At 39.7% G+C, this 23,715-nt stretch overlaps 1 protein-coding gene across 34 annotated transcripts in view; it reads right to left on the reverse strand.

The window, feature by feature from the left end:
- DST (dystonin) overlaps positions 1 to 23,715 on the reverse strand; it is a 440,625-nt gene that overhangs the window by 270,357 nt on the left and 146,553 nt on the right. The window contains exon 1 of one of the 34 annotated variants that reach the window (XM_070586330.1): positions 14,728 to 14,958. The exons of 32 other annotated variants lie outside the window; for them this stretch is intronic. The gene's annotated coding sequence lies outside the window, so the exon portion shown is untranslated. Of the gene's footprint in view, positions 1 to 14,727; positions 14,959 to 23,715 lie in introns of those variants that run through there. One more of the 34 variants, XM_070586328.1, reaches the window with a different exon arrangement.

Raw genomic sequence — 23,715 nt, forward strand, 5'->3', positions numbered from 1 at the left:
AAAAGAAATCATCAAACACAAGTAGCAACAATGTCTATCATAAGAAACTAATTTTATAATGACTAGAATGACCCCGTATTTATAATTTATTTTATGTTATCAGCTGTTGGCATATTTTCTCCATTCAATTCCTAATTCATTCCTAATACAGTAGAATCCTACTGTCACTCACACGCTGCCCATTTCCCTTCCTGGTTTGTTGCACTAAGGGGTGTCTGAGCCCAGACAATAGAGATGCTGACATAGCCAAGAAATTACAGCCCAAAAAACAAAGAGTTCCAGATGCCTGTGCAAATGTGCCCAAACGGCCCCAAAGCCTCTCGTGTCACAGCCTCTCCCCAGAGACCCCACGCAAGGCCAGGAAAGCACTCATTCCACCGGCCCCTCCCGTCATCATTTCATGACTAAGCAAAGCGAATCCTTAAAGAGACTAACAGCTTCACAGAATAACTCCATACATCATTTAGTACACACTGGATGCATCACTACCCTTTTAGTTTTTTAATTAATGACCAATAGGATTTCTACCTCCTCAAAGCAAGATACATAAAAGGATGATTGGCTCCTTCCTGTCCCCACAAAACAAAAAAGAAAACAAATTCTGAGAGCATAGTAATTTAACAGAAAACCGTGAAAGTCTGATCACTTCAAAATACATTCAAAACCACATCTTACCTTGAAATACGTACCTAGAGGAGAATACTTCAATATCAAAATCTATGAATGTAGAATTCAGAAAAATAAAGGTTTTCGAAACAGATTAAAATCAAGTTCCACAATTTACCAGCTGTGTGACCAGAGGGAAGTTACTTACCCTCCCTGAGCCTTAGTTCATAAGGTCTATAAAATGGAACCAACTGCTGAGAAACGCCACGAGGATTAAACACAGTAGCTGGCACAGAGCAGACACTCAGTGTACGTCAGATCCTCTTCGATTCAAGGACAACTCACTCCCTAAATGACCGTGCATACCACCTAAACTCTCCACAGTTTTCTCTCCAGGTCCCAAAATATTCTCCTTCCCTTCCAAAAGGTTGTATAAAACTGTGCTGGGGTTTTAACAAACAGAGAATACAAGCAAGATTTACTTAAACAGAAGAACCACAGATTCTCTTTGATAGAATGGCAGTATAATTAGACCATCTCATGAGTTGCTGCCGCTGGATGACACGGACTGTGTCCCCAGGAGAAGGCTAACAGTGGTATTCTCTGTCCTGTCTTTGTCAGCCACAGCCAGGACCAACAGGATGCTGCTCCACCTGCTCACTGGCATGGTCCTTGAAGGGTCATGCCAGCGCTTTCTACCGAGCAGACTAGTGATGGGGCGGTGGTCAGGTGATGCTAACAGTGCTTTTCCTCCCCAGGCTTTGGGGTTCATCTTTCTCAAAGGATTCCACCGGTATTTATTCAGCAACTGAGATTAAGAGTTGTGTTTGGGGGGTTGTGAAACATAAGTCCATTCCCTAATTTAAAGAAGATCTCACCTGCAAGATGGATCTCTGTACATTTAGCCACCTGGGAAAGGTCTGAACGTGACCTTTTCTTTTGTGTTTTTTTTTTGAGGAAGATAAGCCCTGAGCTAACATCTGCTGCCAATCCTCCACTTTTTGCTGAGCAAGACTGGCCTGAGCTAACATCCGTGCCCATCTTCCTCTACTTTTTTATATGTGGGACGTCTACCACAGCATGGCTTGCCAAGCGGTGCCATGTCCGCACCCAGGATCCGAACCGGCAAACCCCAGGCTGCCAAAGCAGAACGTGCGCACTTAACCGCTGCGTCACCGAGCCGGCCCCTCAACGTGACGTTTTTAAAGAACTTTTTATTACAGAAAAATTTCAACAAAAATATTGAGAAGAATATAATGACCTGCCATATATCCATCACATAGCTTCGACAATTATCACCTCACAGATGGCTTTGTTCCGTCTATATCCCCACCCACTCTTTCTCACCATGAATTATCCTGAAGTAAATCTCAGACAGTATATCATCTCACCCATGAGTAGAGTTAAACACATTGTAGCTGACTGATACGTCTCCTTAGTCTCTTTCAAGCTATAGGTTACCCCTCTTTCTCTCTCTCTCTCTCTATTTCTTTGCAATTTACTTGTTGAAGTAACTGGATCATTTGTCCTACGGTTTCCCAGTTTGAATTTTGGTGATTGCATCCCCATGGTGCCAATTTGCATGTTTGTAATATTTCCTGTAAATCAGAAGTTATATCTAGATGATTAATAAAGTTCAAGCTCATAAAATCTGGTTGTCTCCGTTTTTAAGTTACCAGTCATTAATGACCACTGCCTACACTGCACTGGGTGCTGTAAAACAGTAACATTCTAACTCCATCATTCATTCTTCATTTAAAAGCGAAACTATTTCTATAAAGAGAATCTTCTTTTCATTAAATATTTGCCTACCCTAAGGGATAGGCACAGTTCATAGAAGTAAATGCTTGATTCTTCCCCTTCATTTCAAGTTTTCAAAGTAACGAGTTGGTTCCCTAGACTCTTCCAGGACCTGGTGGCTGACAGACAAACAGGGGAGGGAAGCAGGGGGAAAGTTTCATACTCCCAAATTTCGAGATTTTGATGAGCCATGTTTTGAGTTAGGGAAAACACAAGAGAAAAGTTTAAAAGGGAAGAAGATGCTCCATTTTGAACAGGCAAGTTAAGCAGTTGGATATACTAATCTAAATTTCTATTTTAGCTTTTTGGTTCTGGTATAAATTCTTTGGTTTATACTTAGCAAATCTTTCTGGTAAACCAGATGCTAACTGCTAAAGGAAAATTTAACAAACTTGAGAAAAAAAATCTAAAAGATTTTTTGCCTTTTAGGAAATAATGTGCTGGCTTTTCCCTACAAGTGGTAAGTTAAAACAAATACTCTGCAGAAAGAATATGATCTTATTTCTCAAAAAAGAAAAATATATATATATGGAAAACATAAAAGTGTAAATACACATTTCATATATTTTATGAGAAAAGATAGGAAGAACATACAATAAACTGTTAATCTGGTTACCATGGGAAAGGCAAAATGGGCAGAGAGGGGAAACGACTTTGTATTGGTCTGCTTGTTGCAACAAATCTGTGCTGCTTTCATAATTTGAAAGCTGACGATTGACAGCTACAATAGATAAGTTAAACAACTTTCAGAGTCCAAGAATGATGGGAGATTCCTTTCCTCCGGGATGCTGGAAGACCACCGATGGCGTGATAAGCCATCAATGAAGAGACAAAGGAGGAACAGAGTGCCCTGTGGGCACTGCTGACGGACTGATTGCTGAGAAGTAAGGAAAGACCACAAGACCCCTTCATAAGCCAGGACGAGGACAGGGGAGGATAACTGATAAACTAATACCTGTTATTTTGCACTCAAGGAGTCCCTCAAAGGAAGAACTGACTCTTCTTAGGAAGACAACAGGCCCAAAATACCAAAAAGGTATGTGCCATCACTTCGAAATTCTTCTGTTTTCTTTCTTAAATAGTATTACAATGACTTAAATTAACAAATTGTTTGGTTTTTAACCAAGGATTTTTTTTTTAATTTTTAAGAAATAATGCAATTTATGGCTATTTATCTAAAGGACTTAGCCAGAAAGCTACTATCACTGGCTTTGAATCACTGAAGGATTTAGGGAAAGTTAAGGAAAAGATGGCAATAACCAAGCCGGAAGCCATGCTGCAACAGGGGTCCAGCAAGCCCCAGCCACCCTCCAGGCTCAGGACCCAGGATAAGGCAGGAAGTGACTGAGGACCACAGCCTTGAGACACTCCTTTCAGTTATGACAGAATAGATTCAAAAAGAACCTTACTCAGAAAAAATCAAGTGAATATTAATTCTGAACCTTCAAAGGTGAAAACTTCAAATGAAAATGCACCACACAAACATGTCAAATGCAAACACAGCCTGTGGAAATAGAATTAGGATAGAGATTAATCTGACATCTATCTACCAGGTAAATAAACGCCAGTATAATACAAACTGTAACTACCTTTCTAAGAAAAAAAGATTCATATAATTGTAATTATTCTAAGACGACCTAGTGAAATCAAAAGATGGTTCTCCTACACACAGGGAGCATCCTCTCCCATGTTATCTATAAATCACCTTGCTGGATTCCCAGTCTTTCCATTATAGCAACAGTCTTTCATTGAAGGACCAACCTTTCTAGAAGCCACAGTGTCAACAGTTGTGTCTTGATGACCAACCAGCCCTGTTCCATAAAAAATAAAGACAGAAGCCCACTATACAATACCACATATGGTGGGATTCCATTTTATATGAAATGTCTAGAAGAGGCAAATCTATAGATACAGCAAGTAGATTAGTGGTTGTCAGGGGCCAAAGCAGATGGAGAGAATAAGGAGACTGCTAAAGGGTGCAGGGTTTCTTTTGGGGGTGATAAAATGTCCTAAATTTGATTATAGTGATGGTTGCACAATTATATGAATATTCTAAAAGCCACTGAAGTGTGTGCTTTAAATGGGTGAGTAATATGCTATGTGAATCTCAATAAAATTATCATCAAAAAAAAAAGAAGGGGCCAGCCACGTGGCCAAGTGGTTAAGTTCGCACGCTCCGCTGCAGGCGACCCAGTGTTTCGTCGGTTCAAATCCTGGGGGCAGACATGGCACTGCTCATCAAACCACGCTGAGGCGGCGTACCACGTGCCACAACTAGAAGGACCCACAATGAAGAATATACAACTATGTACCAGGGGGCTTTGGGGAGAAAAAGGAAAAAAAATTTAAAAATCTTTAAAAAAAAAAAAAGAACTGCAGATAGTTCTTTCTCTATAAACATGCATTCCTTACAAAATTAAAATGTAGAACAATTTATGCTTAAAATGAGATTTTTGACTACAGAAAGATGAAATTTCCAAACAAGACCACAGAAAAAGGACTTAATTGATGAGTTCAGTACACATAGAAAAGCCAATTGTCTTAGTTTCTTATATAGAAAAAGTGACAGACTCTCATTTTTAAAACACAAGAAACAGTAACATTCCCTAAATTCAAGAAAAATCCATCCTAACCCATGAAGATTTGCAATCATTGTATATTACAAATCTACCTATAGACACTATATTTGCAATTTTGATTTTTTTAACTTTTTATTTTGAAATAATTTTAGACTTACAAAAAAGTCACAAAAATAGTACAAAGAATCTCCATACACCCTTTCATCCACATTCTCCACATGGTAAGATCTTGCTCCATTATAATATTAGCAACTCACTCTTCCTGCCTAAAAGGACATAACAGAAGAAGCAAAAAAAATTAAAGAAGAAAGAAATATTCCATTTACATAAATTGCAACCTTTCTTTGGGGTGGGGAGAAATTAAGAAGTTGACATGGTCCTTAATGGCAATAGACTCTTTTAATGGTTTCTCCTGGCTAAGTACTAAATGGGAAGTCCAGCTGCACATGGAGGTCAATGTAGCTGTCAGATATTGATCAGAAGATGTCTTGGAAGTAAGTATGGCAGTCTGGGGAATTATATCTCACTTCTGCCTTATAGGCAAGAGCTGGGGGCAACATGATACTTGCTCTTACTCATAATCATCCTGGTACCAAATGCCTTTAACCATGGCCTGATCAGCTTGCTTTTTAACTTAAGCAAATTCTGGCCAAAAGATCTGAATTGAAGGCTCAGAACTGTCTGAGAGCTGACACACATTAGAGCTAAAAAGGAAGAAGATTAAGTACAATTACAGAAGTGGTCATATTTGGGATTTACTGGGAAATGGAGATGGAGGTACATACAAAGAATAAAGCAGGATTGAGAGAAGCTAAAGCTAATTTTAAATAAAATATACTGCATTTCTGATATATTAAATGGTGTGTTTTAATCATTCATTGTCAAAGGTGCATAGTACCCTTACCCACATTATGCTAAAAACACATCCTTCAACTTCCCTTATTCTCCAATATAGGAATGACTAGCACGAATACTATTAAATATATATTAAAAGTAATAAAAGCTAGCATTTACCGAAAACTTACTATATGTCAGAAACCGTAATGAGCACTTTCCATGTATGAAGTCACTAAATCCTTCAATAACAACATGCAGTTGTTGGCAGTGGTATTATAATTAAATCTCCCTTTTAAGTGTAAAGGGACTGAGATTAAAAAGGGTTTAATAAGCTGTACAGACAACTTGTATGGTGGTTTTAAAACATGTCCACGAATGGACACTTCTCTCTTCGAAAAGTAGAGTCGATTCCAATCCCCATGAGTGTGGGGACTCTGAAGAACGGAACAGAACTGAAATAGCAGTGTTAGACTTCTGAGACTAGTTCATAAAAAGCAACGTGGCTTCCTTCTTGCTCTCGCTAGGATCACTCACTCCGGGGAAGCCTTGTCTTGAAGACACTTAAACAGTGCTACAGAGAGCGCACATGGCGAGGACCTGGGGCCTCCTGCCAATGGCCAGTGAGTAAGCCATCTTGGAAACATCCTGCAGCCCCAGTCAAGTCTTCAGATGACTTTGGCCTTGGGTGATATATTAATTTCAATTTACTCACTTAATCCATTCCCGAATTCCTGGCCCACAGAAAGCATTAATAAAAGTTTATTGTTGGGGCTGGCCCCGTGGCCGAGTGGTTAAGTTCGCGCGCTCCGCTGCAGGCGGCCCAGTGTTTCGTTGGTTTGAGTCCTGGGCGCGGACATGGCACTGCTCATCAAGCCACGCTGGGGCAGCGTCCCACATGCCACAACTGGAAGGACCCACAACAAAGAATATACAACTATGTACCGGGGGGCTTTGGGGAGAAAAAGGAAAAAAATAAAATCTTTAAAAAAAAAAAAAAGTTTATTGTTTTAGGCTGCTAAGTTTGGAGGCAACTTGTTATGCAGCTATAGATAACTAACACAGCTAAGTGGCAGCTGAGCCATGATCAAACTAGGCAGTCTAGTACCTAAGGCTGCTACTAGTTCAGGTAAATGCATATCATATAGTTAGGAATTTAACCAAACTACAATTTTCCAAACACCACAAATGCTTCCAAATCCAATTACACGAATAGTACAAGCATGGCAGAGCAGTTCTCAGCCCTGCTGAACATTAAAATCATCTGTGCTTGCAAATCAAAACCACAATGAGATATCACCTCACACCCGTTGGAATGACTACTATCAAAAAGACAAGAGATAACAAGTGTTGGTGAGGATGTGGAGAAAAGGGAACCCTCATGCACTACTGGTGGGAATGTAAATTGGTGCAGCTACCATACAAAACAGTTTGGAGGTTCCTCAAAAAATTAAAAATAGAACTGTCATATGATCCAGCACTCCCACTTCTGGGTATATATCCAAAAGAAATGAAAACAGGATCTCAAAGAGGTATCTGCACTCCCACGTTCTCTGCAGTATTATTCACAACAGCCAAGATCTGGAAACAAGTGTCTGCCAATGGGGGATAATGTGACAGACACACATATATATGGTACACATACACATATGATGGAATATTACTCAGCCACGAGAAAGAAGGAAATTTTGCCATTTGCAACAACATGGATGAACCTTGAGGGAATTATGCTAAGTGAAATAAGTTGGACAAAGAAAGACAAACACTGTGTAATCTCACTTATATGTGGAATCTAAAAAGCCAAATTCATAGAAAACAAAGACTAGAGAGGTGGTTACCAGGGACTAGAAGTGGGGGAAACAGGAAAACACTGGTCAAAGGGTACAAACTTCCAGTTACGACATGAGTAGGTTCTGGGGATCTAAGGTACAGCATGCTGATTACAGTTGATAATTCTGTATTGTACATGTACGTGAAAGTCACTAAGAGAGTTGATCTTAAACCTTCTCACCACAAAAAAAGAAACGGTACTTATGTGACCCGACGCTATGGTAGCAATCATTTTGCAATATATAAATGTATCAAATCAACACATTATAGACCTTAAACTTACACAAAATTTTATGTCAATTATATCTCAATAAAGCTCGAAAAACATCATTTGCGCAACTTCTAAAAAACACAGATGCCTGCCTAGGCTTCACCCTCAAAGATTCATATAGCCCTGGGGTTGGGTCCTGGGATCTGAAGCCCAGGTTAAAAATCTGTGAAAAAAAATAAGCTTGAGGCCAGCCCAGTGGTGGAGTAGTTAAGTTTGCGCACTCTGCTTCAGTGGCCCAGGATTCACGGGTTCAGATCCCAGTAGCAGACCTACACACTGCTCATCAAGCTATGCTGTGGCAGCATCCCACATACAAAATAGAGGAAGATTGGCAGAGATGTTAGCTCAAGGCCAATCTTCCTCAAGCAAAAAGAAGATTGGTAACAGATATTAATTCAGGGCCAATCTTCCTCACCAAAAAGAAAAAAAATAACACTGAACTCTCAAAACTGCTTAAATTTCCTTCTGACAACTCAGATTTCACTCACTGACACTTCAAATCAAGAAATAAGATCTTACATCCACAATCACCTTTTACCAAATAATCATATACAGAAACTTGACTTATGAACCTGAATGCAGCTTTTGCTTTCAGCACTCATTAGCTCTTCTTTAATGCACCTTACACCCCAAAGCATCTAACACCCCAAAGAAATTTCTATTAGTTCACCAGTCTTCTGCCTAGTCATGGCACAGGTGTGCACCTTACGCAACAGCGTGGAGATTCTAAAACAGACTCACACAACTTGAAAGTGAGAAGGGGCTTCCGAGATCCTCCTACATGAGTTGCTTGCCCTGCCTGAGCCCCAGTGAAGACATACACAGCAGCAATGCGCTTTCCAGGCAGCTCCTCCGGACGCCAGCACGAGAGTGGCGATCTGCAAACCCTGAGCATGGTCCCCTCCACTCACAGTTCGCACTGCAACCTTCAGGACCATTTGTGCACTTCGGTCTCCCTCCCTTGATTATAAACCTCTTCAAAGACAGGAATCCTGCCCTAACTCCTTGCATTCCCCGTCTCTCAGCATCTATCACAGTTTCATATACGAGTCACCCAATAAATGCCTACTGAACAAAACACTGCTAAATACTCGCACAACTACTTCTCTCCACCTCTTTTTTTACCTCTACACATATTTTCAGGTAACAACAAAAGAAAGTGATCTTTTTCTCGATTCGTTTATTGTATTCATTCAACAAGCACTTATTTTAACACCCAACGTATTGGATGTGAGTAAACAAATTTATGAGAACAACTGCTTTAAAGCAGTCCGTCCCCGTTTCTTGGGGATGTGGCCTCTGCGGCCACGTGTTCTACTTCCTCCTTCCACGTTCCAGGCATGTCACTGGAGCACAAAGACAAGCCTCACCTTCCTCAACTCTTACCTAATAGTCCAAGTGCCTCTTCTCCCGGCCTGGATCACGTCAACACGTCCTAGCTTTTCTCTATAACCAATTAACTGGGGGGAAGGTGGGGGGTAAAGGATTCGCCTAGTAAACTACTGTTTATCTCAAGAAATACGGGCCCCACCTCACAAGGAACTCCAGGGCTACACCACCTACCTTTGTTACTGTTCAAGAATGTACTTAGATTAAGTACACAGCTACCTAAGGTTTGGAAACATTTTTGTTATCTAACAGGGAAGTTTCCCTCTGATGTAAGTGAACACTAGAAATATAGATTAATAATAATCCAGCCTCACAGTAGTGACAGTTTAATAACAGTAAGTCTCCAGCCAAAATCTAACTCCCTGTGCCTGAGTACCCTTTCTCAGAGCCGAAACCTTCTCCTAGCAAACACACACACACACAGCCCCAGACAGCTTGAGAAGAGCTCCCAGCCCTGGTCTGACCACTTTACCTGGACAGGAGCCTCTCCAGACGGCCCTGTTCAGTTTTCCTGCGCCCCCCAGTGGCTAAGATGAAAAGTGCAAGTCACCATCAAACAGCCAGCTGTGAAGGGTGAACTTGTTTCCCAAAGACTTGTTAAGTGAAGTACGGTGGCACACTTTGTGAAAACTCACTTTAAGTCAAAGACAACTTAATACAATTTCTATGATAAAGTAAGAAAATCATTTTCCTATAAAATGAAAGTACATGGATATAATCGCCCCCATGTTTCATGACATTTCCAGATCATGAATGTCACTGTGATTAACTGACAATGCATTGTCTCTTATAATATTCATTCTTTCAACACACACTTATTGAGAATCTATTACATACCAGGTACCAACCAGGCCAAGTACTGAGATACAAAGGTGGTAAAACAGATCTGGCTTTGAAATCCTGGCTGTCATGTTGTTTAGGAAGACAGCATTGCTGGTTTTCTACACCTGCAGTCTCTCATCTCAGACACAAAACGCCTTTCTCTGCAATTGTTGCAGCATCATTAATAGTCCTGATTATACAGGGAAATCCTGATTCTCTTAACTGAGAAACACAAGCTGACAACTTGTATTTTAAAAACTCTAATGAGTCAGTGGTTTTTCTTCTATTTTGACTTGGCTGATGCCCTTAAGCTACCCATAAATAACACAGTAAGGAAATCCTATTACTATCACCACAAGCAGCTGCACCTTGTCAGAAATCAAAAAATTTTCTCAAATGTTATCTTGGTTTGGTTATAATTTTGACTTCATCTTAGAAGGTCCTGAGTTTAAGGATCAGGTAAGGTCAAATGAATTGGCACCCAGCATCCTTTCACATATCTAATGCCCTAGCAGTCATTTTTGAAAATTAATATTTATTGAAAACCTACTATGTTTTATAAGTTGAAGACACATTACTCAACAAAACAAAGAGCCCGACCATTCAAAATTAAATTCTAGCAGAAAGAGAGAGATGATAAGCAATAACAATAAACATAACAAATAAGTATATAGGATGTTAAAAGTGATGATAGCTATGAAAAAGCATAGAGCAGGACAAGAGAGATGGAGAGCGTCAAGATTGAAGGAGATGGGAGGGAAGCTGGGATTTCAGATAAAATGATCAGAGTCCTCAGTGGGAAGGTGGCACTTGAGTAAGACTTGAAAGAGACGAAGGAGTCAGCCATGCAGATATCTTGGAGAAAGACATTCAAGGCAGAGGCGACAGCCATTGCTAAGGCCCTTTGATGGAGCGTTCCTGGTGTGTCCAAGCAAGATCAAGGAGGCCATTGCATCTAAAAGGAAGAGGCAGGGAGAGTGTTAAGAGATGAGGTTTGAGAGGCAGCAGAAGAGTCAGGTGCTGGAGGACCATGCGAGTCATTTCAAGGATCTTCGATCAGACTCACTGAAATGGGAAGCCATTGGAGATTTGGGGCAGAAGAATAAAGGATCTGATGTGTTTTAAAGATCACTATCGCTGCAATGTTGAAAAGAGATTCTCAACATAGAATATTTACCAAGTGCTTATTCTTGAGATATAAAAAATTATCCCAACCCAGAACAACCCACACAATGCTGAAGAATAACAAAGTCAAAGGACCAATACTACCCAACTTCAGGTCTTACTATAAAGCTTCAATAATCAAGACAGCATGGTATTGGCAAAAGAAGAGACAAATAGATCAATGGCACAGAATAGAGAGCCCAGAAATAGACCAACACAAATTTAGTCAACTGATCTTTGACAGAGAAGCAAAGGCAATTCAACAGAGAAAGGATAATCTTTTCAACAAATGGTGCTGGAACAACTGGACATTCACATGCAAAAAAATGAATCTAGGCACAGACCTTTCACAAAAATTAACTCAAAATAAATCACAGACCTACATGTACAATGTTAAAACTGTAAAATTTCTAGAAGATAATACAGGAGAAAATCTAGGTAACCTTGGATTTGATGATGACTTTTTAAATACAACACCACAAACACAAACCACAAAAGAGAAAAGTGGTAAGTTGGACTTCATTAAAATTAAAAACTTCTGCTCTGCAAAACACTGTTAAGAGAACGAAAAGAGAAGCCAGAGACTGAGAGAAGATCTTTGCAAAACACATATCTGAAAAGAGACTATTATCCAAAATATACAAAGAACTCTTAAAACAACTCTTGAAAAGTGGGCAAAAGATCTGTACAGACACCTCACCCAAGGAGATATACAAATGGCAAACAAGCATACGAAAAGATGCTCCACATCATATGTCCCTAGGGTATTGCAAATTGCAATTTGCAAAATTGCAAAACAACAATAAAATACCACCAAACACCTATTAGAATGGCTAAAATCTAAAACATCTGACAACACCAAATGCTGGCAAGGATGTGGAGAAATGGAAATTCTCATAGATTGTTGACAGAAATGCAAAATGGTACAGCCACTCTGGGAGACAACCTAGCAGTTTCTTACAAAGCTAAAGAGAGTCTCACCACACAATCCATTAATCACACTCCTAAGTATTTATTCAAAACAACTGAAAACTTAGGTCCACACAACAAGCTGCACATGAATGTTTATAGCAGCTTTACTCACAATTGACAAAAATTGCAAGCGATCAAGATGTCCTTCAAAAGGTGAGTGGAGAAACAAACTGTGGTACATCCAGACAATGGAGTATTACTCAGCAATAAGAAAATATGAGCTATCAAGCCATGAGAAGATATGGAGAAATCTTAGTAGCATATTGCTAAGTAAAAGAAGCCAGTCTGAAAAGATTGCATATTGTATGATTCCAACTATGGGACATTCTGGAAAAGGCAAAACCATAGAGACAGCAAAAAGATTGGTGGTTTCCAGGGGTTTTGGGGAGGGAGGAAAAGAAGGATAAAGAGATGGAGCACAGAGGATTTTTAGGGCAGTGAAATTCATCTGTGTGATACTGTAACGGCAGATATAAGACACTACACATTTGTCAAAACCCATAGAAGTGTACAAACCCCTAATGTAAACCGTGGATTCTAGTTAATAATACTCTATCAATATTGGTTCATCAATTATAACCAGCGTACCACACTCATGCAGAATGTTCATTTAATAATAAGGAAAACCGTGAAGGAGAAGGAGTATACATGAACTCTGTATTTTATGAACGATTTTTCTGCAAACCCAAAACTGTTCTGAAAGTCTCATAACAAAAAAATATATTCCCGTCCTCAAAATGCTCATTCTGTCTTTACTTTATTATCCATAACCTGCCCACTTCCAAAACTGAGTTAAGATGACACATACAAAAAGGATACTAAAAGTAGAATAAAATATCAAAAACCATGTGTAAGGAAAGCAATATAACTATACCAAAAATTTAACCTAAAGAGTTCCTTCTCAGTATTCCTTCACTGACCTCCTTCCATCAAACCCCATGACATCCTCTCAGTGCTCCATGAACCCGCCCTTCATCGCATCTACTCCAATGACAATTTTACAGGCCTGTGTGTGATGATTTCATCAGTCTGCCGCCACATTATGCTACTTAAAAGCAGATAAAGGAGTTTAATGATACAATAGTAACCAGGAAACCACAAATTCAGTAAAGAAACTGAGGCACAGAGAAGTTAAATAACAAAAGGCTCCAGCTTAAAAACAGCATAGCCAGGACTTCAACACCTGGACGGTTTGCCTCCAAGGCCTCATGGTCATGGTGTTACACCATCAAGTATGACATAATGTTTGTACTATAGGTTGCATCCAAGCTGTCAAAGGCAGTGACTCAATAAACATAACTTAGTGGTTAAGCTGGAAATCAGCCTAATTTAAGAAAAGATCCTAACTGCTCCTAATTTCAAACCCCACTGGTAAATTAAAACCCAGAGCGTGTGACGCCGTATTGTATTCCACAGATCTGCCTTGAGCTGGGGGCTCAGGTCCCCTATTGATAGGACATAATTCTGCCATGCTCCATTTATTTGAGTCCCGCAAAATCCTAAGGGTTTGAAAAGATGAACTAGAATTTTCCCCAGACTAGTTTCTGCTACACCCTTAAAATGTGACTCTCAGGAAGGGTACTGCTTTAAAATGTGACTCAGAGTGAAACCCGCTGCCTTTAAAAGTGCAAACAAAGAAAGAACCAGCCAGAAGTCTAAATTACCAAGGGATAAGGCAGGACTTGGAAAAAGGGAAAGCTCTATTTTTAAAAGTCTCTCTTCTGGACAATAGATGCACAGTCTTAGAGCTACCACATCCCAGAATAACTTATCTTTTAAAATAACTCTGACCATACAGTTATCAGGAGATATCTTTACATTCCTGTCGGATAAGAGACTCGCTTCAGAAGGGAAGAGAATCACAAACATTACCTAAGAAACTGGGTCTTACTTTGGAAGTTCATAAATTCTTTTACACAGGGCCCCCCAATTTAGGTGAATGCTAATCCTCACACTGGTATGTGACTAAAATCGTCTGCAAAGAGCAGTTGTCCAACTGACATTCTGGCTCTGGCTGTAATGTAATAGTTAAAGAATGCGGTGTCACTTAAGGAGACACTATAATTTCCTGTATTGAATGCAGAGAATTAAAATGTTTGTAAAACATTAAACCACAAAAATTACTATTTCTAACGATTCTAAATGTATAAAAATCATCAACTAAGTAAAAAAGCCCTGGGTCAAAATATTCAGGTATATGTTTTGGTTTTGAGTATTTATGGACAAAATGCTGAGACTCCATTTTCCTATGCAAAAAATTAGAAATATCTGTACACTACTTGCCATGAACACAAACATACATTAGAGCAAAATTAATCACAACTACAGGATAAAACTGTATCAAACACTAGGAGTCATGCGCAGTTTTGGATCACAGGTTCCTACAAGAATCTGGTAAAACCTGTGGGCTTTCTCCTGAATGCACACGGTACATGCACGTGAATGCAAAATTTTACCTACCAATTTAGGGAGCGCCTGACCTTTAATCTCTGCTTAAAAACTGGAGAAAAAGCTCATAGCAAGACAGCATCTAAGAGTCACCAGACTTGGCTCTGGCTTGTAAGACACTGGAACAGTGACTTATCATAGTGCGAATACTCCACTGAGAAAATAAAATATACCAGCATTATTAACAAAACGCAGTCTGAAAGGGAAAGGGCAATGGCAGTAGTGAAGAGCGACACCCTACCATGTGGGGTCCAGGCTATTTTAAACATTAAGATTGAGCAATGTGAAGAACGCTGACCTATCAAAATCTCAACTTTTAAAGCAGGTATAATTTTAGACTATTTTTTAAGCCATAAAAATGTTACATAAGCACTTTATCATTCAGTGAAATTAAATGTCTAATTTATACATTGAAAAATACAGAGCAAATTTTCAATGTAACATCTGAATTATTTCACATGATGGAAAATAATAAAAGTACATGTTATTTATTAGCTGAATCATGTGAATAAGTTCCTTAAAGTGACATTTTTACTGTAAGGATACTCTATGCTAGAAAAGCACGGGTAAGACGCTGCCTTGCAAATACAAGCCCTCTGGAAGTCAGGCACCTTCAGTCTATTCCCTGACCTGAAACTGACTAGTGACGGGACTCTAATCAAGTCGTCACCTTTTAGTAGCCTCATTCTAAAAAACTACAAAATTAAGGGAACCAACAATATGATCTTTAAAACTCCTAATTATTTGTATTCTAAATTTATGAGCAAATCAAAAGTAAGCAGTCAGAGTCAGGGTCATTTAGCAGAACAGAACAATTAGAATGACAAGTAATTTTATTGCTGGGTGCTGGAAAGTCACATTTCACGCAGGAGCTGGATCCCTCAGAAAGGCTGCTGCCACAAATACTTTGGTCCCTCAGAGTCATTGTGGTAATCAGCCTTCAGGATGACCCCCAATAATCGCCACCTTCCGTTATTCACACCCATAGATAGTCTCGTCTCACACTGTACTAGGGTTGTTTGCGTGACCCATCACATATGGCAGAAATACGTCACTTCTAAGATTAGGTTGTGAACGACAATCCTCCTCTTGGGGGCCCACTCTCTCCCTTGCTCTTGGATCGCTGGCTCTGGGGAGAGCAAGCTGCTATGATGTAAGCATGTTCTGGCTTCCAGCCAATGCAAGCTAGGAAGTGAGGCCTGCCAAGGAGCAGGTGAGAGGGCCTGGAAGCAGCTTCTCCTTCCCCAGTTGAGTCTTGAGATGTCCGCAACAGCTTGTCTGCCACCTACTGGGGGACCCTGAGCCAGAAGCACCCAGCTAGGCTATTCCTAGCTTCTCGACCCTCAGAAACTGTATGGGATAGTAAATAGTTGATGTTTTAAGCTACTATGCTTTTGGGTAATCTGTTATACAGCAACACATCACTGATACAGTTATCTTTGTATTCTTTTATTTTTTGAGACCCTTGTATAAATGACTGGGTCACTAGATTTATTTAATTCTTCTTTCTCCCTTTCTCTTGTATAACTATCCCCTATACATGTACTTTTTTCATTTTCTCTACAAACACCCAGATTTGGGTCCCTTTTTCCTACTTTTACAAATACCACAAAAGCCTACAGTCTACCTACCTCCCAATCAAGGATCCTAAATTCAAACATACACAGGAGATAGTCAGACAATGTCAATGACTCAGGTCAAGTGTAGTAAGCACAACGTAACAGGCAACGTGGGGAACAACGGTGAATATCAGGATGCGTGAGCCTTCTTAAGGGGGCCGTCTTCCGCTCAGCTCCAGCCACTTGCTGCTATTTGAAGATGTGCGCCCAGTCTTACCAGACTGCCAGCTTTTTCAAGAGGAGCCCGAACTCTGAATTTTTAAATGGAATTTCCCAACTTTAAAATACTGGTTTAAAAATTTTACTACAGTACATGAGACAAAACATACCAACTGTCTAGATTTACCCTGTGAGCTCCAATTTCCAACCTCTATTCTAGATTAATCTTTCTAGAATTTCTCTCTGATCTTGATTCCCCTGCTCAAAACTTTCAATGGTTACCCATAACCTACTGAATTGAGACCAAACTACTTAACCCAACATTCACATACCTCTTCAATACAACCCAATTTACCTTTCCAGCCTTCTAGGCTCTACTGGAATGTTCTGTCACAGCAGACTGGTTTATCCAACATCCTGTGAAAAAGCCTTATATTTCCCACTCACAATGTTCCAGCCAGCCGGCCCCATCCCACCCCATAAATATATCTTTATTTGGAATAATTTTAGATAGATAGAAAAGTTACTAAGATAATACACAGAGTTCCCACATATAATTAACTCAGTTTCCCCTAACACTAACATCTTACATTAGCATGGGTACCTTTGTCCAAACTAAGCAACCAACACTAGTACAATATTATTAACTAAACTTTAGACTTTATTTGGATTTCACCAGTTTTTCTACTAATGTCCTTCTTCTCTTCCAGGATCCAATCCAGGGGCCATATTGTATTCGGTCATTATGTCTCCTTGTCTCCTCTGGTCTGTGATAATTTCTCAGTGTTTTCTTGTTTTTCATTACCCTGACTGTTTTGAGGAGTAGTGGTCAGATATTCTGTAGGCTATCCCTCAATCTAGGTTTGTCTGATGTTTTTTCCATGATTAGATTGGGGTTGTAGGTTTGGGGAAAGAATATCACAGAGGCAAAGAGTCCTCATCACATCGTATCATAATACATGATACCAACATAATTTGTTGCTTGGATTATCCATATCTTAAAACCAAACCAAGTTCACTCTCTGGGGCAAAGCTTCCCTGATTGCCTCAGCCATCCTCTGAAGTCCCGCAACAAAGAACTGTGAAGACATTCATTTAATCATTAGCCATGGATCAGTTTGGTGACCCTTCTACTACCATCTTGAACTTTTATTTGAATCTGGTATATTCATTTAGCTTTTCAACACTTACACTGTTCATTAACTATTCTGTAATACTGTATCAATGATAGCTGAATTCAGTTCGCTCACAAACTGTAACACCCAGAAACCATCATTTACTTTCCTCTGAGCTAAAAATTATACAAAGATGAGATACAATCCCTGACCTCAAGGAGCATACAGATTCTTGGGAAAGCAAGATACAAACAGCTACAATAGTACAGTGTGATGAGTACTGAGGAAAAAAGATGTAACACAATTTCCTCTTGAAGGAAAGAGAGAAAGAACTAGAGGTAAGAGGCTACAGCTGAGCTGTGCTAGGAAGAATAAACAGTTCACCAAAATAAAGACGCATCCCACCCTCTTCGGCAAAGAGAGATCCTCGAAACGATTCTGGAGGCACTGTTAACTCTGTGCAACTGCATCCCTGCCAGCATCACTCATACTCACGTATTTTGAAGCTGCTTCGCTGACTTAGCCTCCCCGTCACAGGCAGTGTGGTACTCTCGGGGTGGGAGAGCCTGTTCCTGTAAAACTTACCTCATGGTGGAAGGAGCTAAGCTATATGGGCAGCTTGTTCATAAGAGACAGGGGAAAAAGTGCTGGGCCACATATGCCCGCCTTCTCATTTCAAACACCCATCACACCAAGTCACCTCTACTCCCCTGAGAGGGTCTGGGAGGCCTAGGTGCTACGCTAATGGAACCTCCACCACATGAGCAAAATGGTGGGAATGGGGAAGAGGCATTTCCCCCACAAGCGAACAGTGAAACCATCAACATTTATTCCGTTCATCATGTTAGGTATTACAAGGAATGTTAAAAAATGCAAAAGAAAGTCTAACAAAATTTAAATACGCATATTCCTTGGCTCCATTATTTCACTGCTGCAAATTTATTCTGTGGATATAAAAGCACAGACTGAATAAATCTAGTAGTACTTGGATTCCAAGGAATCGGGAGCCTTTCATTTATCTCTGTCTCCCCTAAGCAATACCATAAATCAGGATAAAGATAAAACAAAATTGTCCAGGGTATCATTGTGCAGAACTGAGGTAGGAATATAATAAAGGATTACAGATCTGGGGGCCTACTGTCCAGTAGCTCCTTATTTTTTATTTTGTTCTTAACCCCGTTTCCTTACACGTGAAGGAAGCTGAGCAGCTGTAGGCCCCTTCATCTATCTATATTCACACATCACATTATCTTCCTATAACGCTATCATTGTATTACAGTTAACTCTGAGGAATCATCTAGTACATCCTTAGCACTTACCTCAGTGCTGTCAGACAGGAGTTAAAATAAGAGTATGTGGGTCTTCAATTTCGTAAAAATGAAACAAAACAAGAGCTGCTTCCAGGACAGAACCGTTCCCCTGCCTCCAAGACTGGGATTATGACAAGATGTAGTCCTTAGAACTTTCAGGCTCATCCCATTTCTTAGTGATCCCTCGCATTTGACAAATGTGTGTTTGCTCTACGAGCAGGTAGTAAGACCCAACTCTTCAGAATTTAACACTAATCTTTCCTGACCTTGTTCCAATTTTGAGTTCTTGATCAGTCAGGAACAAGAGCCAGAGACCTGCTCACTCCTTCCCCCGATATCATGCTCCTGGCAACCCACTGATGGTACATTTTTAACCCAAGCTATACCTAAGAATAACCAAGCATCCTATGCACCAATACCAAGGGTCCATCAGTGATGGGACAGAAAATCACTCATCGCCTGAATATGGGCCATGTGCTTCCTTTTTTAAATCCATGCACTAGCAGATCAGACAGCACTTTCCATGCCCACAAAAGGCTGAGAAAATGGATCCAGGAAGACTTTATGGATATCAGAATATTCAAGAGAAAACAGCATAAATTCTCAACTCCAAGGTAAGAGAGAATCCTGATTATTAGGAATATTCTGCTTCTTCTGATCTTAGCCTACTACTAATCGGATGTTAGTTCCCTGGAAAAACAGAATCTAGGCTGATCACTAAGCAAAATGCAATTTCCTTGAAATCATGATTTATAGTATAGTAAAAAATATCTGCCAATTTGTAAGTTCTTATTTATTGAAACATTAAAAGTTTTAAGTTATAAACCGCTATCACAGACTCTAAACTAATAACAGTAACATTCTTTGCATTATTGAGTTACTATGTGCCATGCACTGTTCCAAGAAATTTACATGCAATAACTCATTTCATCTCACAATAATCCTATGAAGTAGATACACTTACTGTTCCCATTTTACAAATGAGGACCTGAGGCACAAGAATGTTCAAATTATCAGAGCATGAGATGGGAGAAGGGACTCTGCATCTGGGCATGTATGGTAAAACTCGCCTAAGGTAAATGAGCCTGGAATGAATAATATTCTGTTTATGAAAATTAAACATGTGTCTATTATCATCCCTGCCTTTATTTCAGAAGAGTAAATGGATGCCCGGAGAGATAAAGTAATTTAATCAAGGCCATTTAAACCGAGACTTGACTGAGAAGTTCAGGATCTCTAAAACAAACTAGACTAAATGTTTTGCATTCCTAGACACTGTACAAATGATACAAAATAGCTTGAGGTATTTTACGGGCTAAAGCACTTCATTATCTAAGACAGGCTGCAATTCTCGCCAGGGTTAGCACTGAAAAATATGAAACACTGTAACACACACCACAAAAGATAACATCAGACTTCCATCACTTCAGAATTAAAATCAAAGCTTACAGAGAAGCATCCCGATTACCCACAATATTTCTTCATCATCATATTTGGGAATTATTAATGACGAAACAAACGCCAGACTTTTAAAAAAAGGAAGAAGAAGGAGAAGCATGGTTATTAAGAGATCCTAACTTGGAATCGTTCAATAACTTAAAACTTGATAAAATGAATATTAGGAAAGAACAAAGACACAACTTTCATGAAACACACAATCTCTTAAAAATCAGACACTGAACTTTTAAATTTAATTACGACAGTTATAAGAAAAATGCTCTATTAAGTTCTTCTCATGAAATATTTTGAGGAATAAAAGCTTATGAAATACTTAATTGTGTAAGACACACTTCTATTAGTTGGTACCCAGTTTTTGAAAAAACGGCTAGGATAACTTGCAGAATCAAGAGAAACCCTCTGTTATAGTGACCACGGTTAATACACAGAGTCAAGAAAACTGAGTTCTGTCATTTATACTTGGAACCTGCATTTTTTCAAGCATTAACAGTCAAGATACTTTTCAATGCCGAGATATATTCCTGCAATCTCCATTCCAGTGAAATGATGGATGCACCATAACCTGCTGAACCACTTCCCCAGTACTGAGCGACAATAATTGCTTCCAACTTTTCATTATTATTATAAACAGTGCTGTAACCAGTACCCTTGTTAAACCTTTGCGCATACTTATCTTTCCCTTATAATAAATTCTTGAAAGTGAAATTTCAGAGTCGATATGAATGTGTGTTTTGTCCTGCACAAAGACTGTATCATTTTTAGTCTTAGCAGAAATACTGTTTAAATAGCACAATGTGAAATACATCCAAGTCTACACTAATTTTTAAATATTTATCCATACACACACACACACACACACACACACACACACACACCCCTCTATTATACAAAGTGTATCTTTTAAAATACTGTGCTTATTTAATATTTTTTAATGTGGTGAAAAATGTATAACATAAAATTTAGCATCTTAACCATTTTTAAGTGTACGCTTCATTGGTACTAAGTATCTATTAAACAAGTCCTCCTCCCTTGCTGCCTTCTACACGCCGTCCCTGGTAACCATCACTCTACTTTCTGCTTTTATGAACTTGACTACTCTAGATTCCACATATTATAAATGGGATCATACAGAATTTGTCTTTTTGTGACTGGCTTATGTCACTTAGCATAAGGTCCCCAGGGTCCATCCATGTTGTGGCATGTGTCACTCTGGAACACAGTAACATAGTGCTCCCATGTGGAATACTGCACTTATTTACAAATATTCATAAACACAGTAAAATCTTCTGTGAGGACTGCTGGGCACAACAAACTCCAATTACTTCATTAAGGAGAAGGATAATCCCACTTTACATGGGTTACCACTTCACCCTACTATCTAGATCAGAACTTGCCACTTATGAGCACATTCAACACATTTTAGAAGGAAATTACAGACTAGACAAGAAAACTTTATAAATGTTATCTCCACGGGGGAACCAGGGGAGTTGCCCCTTCCACCTCTGAGCCCCTCGAGTTCCTATATGGAGCATGGAATCACTTAGTGTCACTAGTGGGAGCAGGAATTCTTCCTAGCCTGACCTCACGAGGTATGAGGCTCCAGCCTCTACCACACAGAGTCCCAGCGGTCCACCTCCAGCTAGAGATGCCCTCATCTCTCTTCATGCATAGCTGTTCCCATCACACTTCTTGGAGACTGTCTTTCTGTTACTCTCCCTAGCCAGATTTTCACTTGCTAACACTGGGGACTTTTTCATTATTTCTCCAGAGCTAGGATTTCTGACTTGCCAGAAAGTAAAGTTAAAAATATTTTTTTTGGGGGGCTGGCCCCGAGGCCCAGTGGTTAAGTTCGCGCGCTCCGCTGCAAGCGGCCCAGTGTTTCATTGGTTCGAATCCTGGGCGCGGACATGGCACTGCTCATCAAACCACGCTAAGGCAGCGTCCCACATGCCACAACTAGAAGGACCCACAACGAAGAATATACAACTATGTACTGGGGGGCTTTGGGGAGAAAAAGGAAAAAATAAAATCTTTAAAAAAATATATATATATATATTTTTTGTCCAATCCTCTCTCATTTCTCACTTATCGTTACTATCACGGGACACAGTAGGTGTTATGATGCCCATTTTACAAAAGAGAAAACTGAGGCTCAGACTGCATGAGCCAAGCAAAATTTGGAATTTAAGTCTGTAAAATTTAAAGCTTATATTCTTATTAGCACTTTATGCTATGTTCTACAAATTCTCTGGTTAATTCTCAGTCACTAACACCCACAGCAGATGAAAACCACTATTCTCAAAACATCAAGTTTACACACTGTGGGCACTTACTTTCTCTTCCCATTCAGAAATCGAGAGAGAAGACACGCCTCTTCCTCCTCTGGGGCCCCCTCTAAGACTACGTCATCATTAACCACATATGTCTGCCCTGTGTACTGACTTTCATTTGTTCAAAAACAGACTATAGTTTGCTGGCTGGCAAGCTGGAAACTAAACACGTTTTCCTACCTTATTCTCTAAATTATTCATGGGCTTAACACACACCATTCACCACAGTTTGGGGTGAAAGAATCCACAACCATATTAAGAAAAAGGAAAACCAGTTTGTACTCATCCATGAAACCTCAAACAAGGAAAGCAGCCAGATGCTTTCAACAAAAGAAATCCCACTGCCCTGCCCTTGGCCAACAGTACCAAAGGTACTCTGATCAGGAGCTGCCCAACGGGAATGCTACTAGAGGGTGAATAATAACCTAATAAATTCCTCCAAACTTGAGAAGGCTGAAAGCGAGATGAGAAGCAGAGGCACCCGAAATGAAAAAGCAATGCCAATCAAGGCCAAGAGGGCAGGTGGACAGAAACAGCCAATGCCAAAAGCTGCCTTAGATTCAGGCCGCTGCATATCCTGACACTAAATCCTTTCTCCTTCGCTCCTTTTCCAGCGAATCTCTGTATCTTGAAACAAAACAAGACTGGTAAGGATACAGGGGTAGTAACAGAGAAACTATTTTGTATATACTGTAGGAGAGAGAAATTAGGAAAATACATTGTTGTTGGGAACCAGGGAGACAGAAAGGGAGAAGGTAAAGAAGAACCCTGTGATATAATATTTGAATAGGGAATATCAGTAATAAACCTATGATTTTAAAAATAGCTATCTATTTCCCAGCTATTTTCATTAAAAGGGCCTAGAAGCAGCCCTTTTAACGGAATAAGGGCAATAAGCACATCTAGGCCCAGATCCTGATTTCTGGATATGAACCCCCACTGAAATAAACTAGGACTCCTTAGAGAAATAACTGATTCCAGATCCGGGGCAGGGAAAGTACCAGGTGAG

The sequence above is a fragment of the Equus przewalskii genome, chromosome 19 (genome assembly GCF_037783145.1).
Source record: "Equus przewalskii isolate Varuska chromosome 19, EquPr2, whole genome shotgun sequence".
NCBI lineage: Eukaryota > Metazoa > Chordata > Mammalia > Perissodactyla > Equidae > Equus > Equus przewalskii.